Source organism: Poecilia reticulata, linkage group LG17 (genome assembly GCF_000633615.1).
Source record: "Poecilia reticulata strain Guanapo linkage group LG17, Guppy_female_1.0+MT, whole genome shotgun sequence".
Lineage (NCBI taxonomy): Eukaryota > Metazoa > Chordata > Actinopteri > Cyprinodontiformes > Poeciliidae > Poecilia > Poecilia reticulata.
The window spans coordinates 11,205,732-11,210,974 of NC_024347.1; the positions used below are offsets into that span (position 1 = coordinate 11,205,732).

The window sequence follows — 5,243 nt, forward strand, 5'->3', positions numbered from 1 at the left end:
CCCCTTGCAAATGAGGGAAACTCTAAATATGGTTGTCCTGCCATGGAGGGCATTTAAAAATGCTGCCGATGTCACAATCTGGACGCTCGGTGATGAACTATGAAACGAAAAACACGTACTCTGTTTTAGAGCCACATCAGAGTATCAGTATTACCCAGTTTTGATAAATGCACAGAATGATGTCACTTTAAAATAAAAAATAAATCTCAATCTTCTTAAACTATAATTGATAATTAATCTCTTCCCAACACATCACAGTAATAAAAAAATTGATAAATGTACACAAGAACATAACCTTTCTAACTTTCCACTGTGTCAACTAGTAWCCAGTTAAAAAGACGTCAGGACTGTTGATGTATAGGCTGTAATGTTAAGAGCGCTCCCTGCTGGTTCAACTGCAGAATTGCAGAACTACAGAGTGTGAAGCCTTTCAACATTATTAGCTTAATKCTGCTCATCACAGCCAATAACAGCAGGATTTCAACATAATCACCAGGCAGTGGAAGGAAAACATGTTTGTGAATAACAAATCTGAGTCTTTAAACTCTGTATATATAGTACAACTATACACTGGCTTCAGTAGTCGCCTAATTAGCACAGTCCACCCATGACTGATTCAACCTCAGCATGAAAACGGCCATTCTGTAAAGGTCTACGAGGCTTGTTAGAGAAGAAAAACGTCATTGTCGAGGAAAAAAAAAAAGCCAGAAGGAAACCAATTTGCATTTAAGCAAAGGTCCCATTGTCGCATAAGATCAACACTGGATAAAATACAAAAATAAACTATTGATGGAGGAAAACTAACTTAAATACCATGAACACATTATTTCTCACAATGAAATATAWGGTGATGTGAGCGTCATGCTTCGGGATTATTTGCAGGTGTAATTGAAGCAAAAGATGAAGCATGAAGTCAGAGGCCACAGATATACAAATGCACAACAAACCTTTCAGATTTTTGCCTGTAAACTGTTTTTAAAATCCCATATCGTCTCTTCTTTCATGGCACTATTACGTAATGTTGGTATTCCCTGTAACATCTTCATAAAATACTTTCAAACTTGTGGTTGGGATGTGATAAAATGTAAAATAAAATAAATAAAAAATCAAGCATCATCCCAGCAAACGCAAGGATCTCGCAATTTCTACTCTTCTTGTTTTATCATCCATTCTTTAGTTCACTTCTCACCTCCATTATCCAGGTCAACATGAGTCTCTGCCTACATTCTTGATTTCCTCTGCCATGCCTCACTCACAGCATCTACCTCTCTATATTTGCTTTTCCTCTCACCATGACGTCATTCCCTCAAAATTTCCATTTTTTGATGCTTTAATTCACTAACCCCTCCCTACCTTCCCTCTCTAAAAGTTAGCCTCATTCAGATGAAGTCTTTTCTGATTGGCCTGTATTTATAACAAGTAGGTCCCGGTGCCACATGGGAGAACGGTCCTCAGTCAGATCCAGGTCACAGCGAGCGGAACCACTCGTTTCTCTGCGTGGATCGGCCCAGTCCAGTGGAGTCCAGTCCAGCTGGTTCCGTTACAAACACAGTGTCACTTCACAGACAGACTTTGCCTCCACTGCCATCTCACAGACGCGGGCAGGCAGGCAGGAACACAAGTCAGATGGTGCTGCATCCTTGCTCATGCAGAGCAGGCGTGATGCACACAGGTTAATATTTKCAAATGGCTTGCCTCTAAACCTGGAAATACTCTGTTGGAGTTAAACAACAGACAAAGGTAAGTGGATTTATCAATGACCTGCATGCTTAGTATAAATCTAAGATGCTCTGCATATGCTGCCAAGACTGACATTATTGCGTATGCACACAGAACAAAAAACCTGCACTGCCTTAACATGCACGTGATATATTAAGCACAGCAAATGGTAGTCATCACACAATAATACCTATTTTCTTGAATGCACTTATATTGCAGGGTGTATCTGCTATTAGTGGCTGTGCAATATACTAACTTACCTCAGTGTTGGTACCCACTCAGCTCTGGTGGTTCACAGTTAGTGGAGTAGTTTACACAGGATTACCAGGGGATAATCCATTTACWGCATTTAGAGACATGAGTCGCCATCTGTTTATTTATCCCAGAGAGGGAGCCGTCACCACCGACTGACTGAAAACAAACAAGCCTGCAATGCTAGGACGGAACTGTTCGGAGAAAAGTAAGAAATTACCTCAATCTTCTTTTTATTTACTTCGCTGGTGACCTTTAAGCTGCGCGCGCACTTTAGTCGAAGGAGGTTGCATTCACAGACTGTCGTAAATTTGCGCACTCGCGTTAGTTTTCGATGTTCAATGTAAAGACTCATAAAAGTATTTATTTGTGGAGGGCATTTTTATTTTATTTTATTTTTTATATATATGTATTATTTCCATTGGACTTTGGCAATGAATCATCCCAACTTTATGGGTGGCTCTCAATTGATCACCTTATAAAACTTTCATTAGCTGCTCCCTGGACCAATTTATTTATTTAAAGGTGGTAATAAAATATTAACATTTAGAATTCAAACAAAAGCTACAGATTTATGGCTGTATTGTGTAGACATTGCAAACTTTTTATTATCTATGTGGCTTTTTTTTTTTTTTTTGGCAGATTAATTAAATTTTTGTTTGTTTCGTTATTGTTTTAAATCTTTATTTTGACACACGTCGGCTTCTTTAAATGTCCTCAATCGCTCATCTTTACCGACAGCGCATTTGAGTGCACCTAACAATTATGCATAAGGGCCGCTGAATGAAGTAATTGCCGATACCTGTGTCGAGCAGTGCGCGGCAGCGAGTCACGGTTTGGTTTTCTTCACAGTTCTGACTATTGGAAACCTTCCACCTGCGCAGTGAGTTTAAGTAATCCTGAAAGCTTTAAAGTTTAATTTTAGCAGCGATTAAGTTGCTTGGTAGCTTCCGTTGTTTGCAATAGAACTGTGAGTTTTTCCTCGCCTGCATCGATGAGGTAAACATTTAGTCAGGTTGAACATCCGGCACAAATTTGGGAGCTTTTTTCAACAAATTAATTCTGTCAGCCGAGACAACAAGCTCTTATTTGATTGTTCTTTTTTCTTTCTCTCTTTTAGGTGTAAATATGCCTTTCTGAATTGAAGAAACAGCCAGCTTGACAAATACCCCACAAATATTGAAAATAATTGAATCATTTTAATTTTAATAATTTTTATTTTTTTTTGCCTTCTTGCAACCACTGCAGCAAATAATTTTTTGTGTGGTGCCCCTCTTTTCAGTGAGCTGTCCCATTTACAGCTTTTCTTTTTTTTTTTTTTTACAATTTTCTCTAACCTCACGTAAACTAATTGCAGATGATGCGGACAGACAGCAGAGGCCGAAGTGCCTCCCCTCACCGGATAACATACAAATCTGACTTTCATGCTATCAAATGCACATTTGACACTGGAATTAGTCTGCAAGGAGGGCCCAAAGCTGCTGCTGCCAGCCAGGGTTCAGCAGTGCTCTCTGACGACCCGTCCAACAGCGGCGTCACAGGGAGCCGAGGTCGGATCCAAGGCACCAGGGGTACCAAGATAAGAGAAAACATTTTTCTTCAAATGGACAGCCAGCAGTCAAGACTAGACGGTGCTCCAGTCTCGAGTTCTGGCTCCATGCCTNCAGACAATGCTTTCCTCTATATGAGTGTGTGGAGGCTGTGGATGTCTGAAGATGAAGATGTCTGAATCCATCTAGAGACTCACTATTTGCGTAAACAAGCACTAGACCAGGTGTGCCTAATAATGTGGCAGCTTCATTCATTTTTTTTTCCTATAATTGACAGAAAAGCCTCCTCCTACTTAAATCTCTTCCACGTTCTCTCTGCTTCTACTCTCTGACTCATCATCAGTCGTCTGCCTACGTACTGGCCCCCACAGCTCAGACAGACAGAGCATCATAGCCCAGTCTAGTCTGGGTTAATGATTTCGACAGGTGGACTCCCACGCGTTACAGCAGGAAGAGACAGAAAGGTTAACTATGTAGGACTGTGGCGCTCTACATGTCTACAGCAAAACTGTTAATTCTGTCTGCAACAATCCTTTAACTCCTCATTCATTCTTTGTCCTTTTATGCGCCCCAAGCTTCCTGCCTGCAAGCCTGCCAGGAGAAATGTGTGTACCTCATAGTTTGACATGAATGTGACCTGAGAGGTGTTCACCTTGCTTCACTTTCCCCCCCACCCCTCCATCTTTGCTTCCTCTCTTTTCCAGRATGTCTCTTTTCTCAGCCTTCCCAGCCTGATGCTAATGTCAGCAGAGATCTCAGCTTTCAGCCACAAATTATRCTGCACACACACACACGCATGCACACGCGTCGCACACACACATGCACACGCACACACCCACGCACACATGCACACACACATCCATATACAAAGCAACCTCTAAAGAGAAGACTGAGAGACACCTTTCAATGTTCTGCAGACTGTTTTGGGAAATCGATTTGGGTGAAAAGAAAATAGTAAATAAATCATGGTTTCACTACGTCAGGTCCAAAAAAATGTAAAACCAGAGAGCATTTTCTGTGCTCTCTGGTTTTACGTTAGTGCAACAGAGATTTTTCACTTGCATGTTTAAAGCTGCTTCAACATTCGTCTACAACACGTACAGCCTGGGAACCTGTTAAACATCAGCTATTAACCAGCAAACGCACACCTGCATTTATCAACTGCAGCTATGAATAAAGCTTCTAGACAATATAGTATTCGATTGTYGTTGTAACATCAAGCCTTTCACTGTATACCAGTATTATCACAAAAATAAAACTAATTTATTGCAGCTTTTATAGGCAAGAGAAGTGGTAATAATTTCTACTCCATYGTATGTCCTATTGATTAATACTAGGATTATAATACTAATGTCTAAAGCATTCAGTTGTTAGTTAAWTGTTGACCGAAGCAATGGAAGATATATTCTGCAAATTAGTAGTAAGATTTAATCGTTTGCGTAGRAAATTATAGGTCTTTGCTGTTCTGCTCCGCATAGATTGACACCCACACATTAAGCTTTTTCTTAACAGTAGCGCTGCAATCAATCAAGTTTATTTATATAGCACATTTCAGCAGTTCAAAATGCTTTACATCATAAAAACAGCATACAGTCAACAATTGAGACAAACATTTCATTTTGACGAGTGCCATCATCCAAATGATCAATACATGTCGAATATGTTGGTCAGTGTCCCGTTTCAGAAGCAACTCTAAACAGACCGAATCAAAAGAGTCGTCAC

The 5,243-nt window shown here is 40.2% G+C and overlaps 1 long non-coding RNA gene across 3 annotated transcripts; it reads left to right on the plus strand.

Moving 5' to 3' along the window:
• Positions 1-148: 148 nt before the first annotated feature.
• Positions 149-3,333, plus strand: LOC103479328 (uncharacterized). Of its 3 annotated transcripts, none has more exons than XR_535933.2 (4): positions 149-1,740; positions 2,106-2,179; positions 2,824-2,970; positions 3,092-3,333. It is a non-coding gene; the product is annotated as an uncharacterized LOC103479328 (long non-coding RNA). The 3 variants fall into 3 exon arrangements; XR_535935.2 differs by having other exon boundaries at positions 2,824-2,854; XR_535934.2 differs by lacking the exon at positions 2,824-2,970 and having other exon boundaries at positions 155-1,740.
• The last annotated feature ends 1,910 nt before the right edge of the window (positions 3,334-5,243 follow it).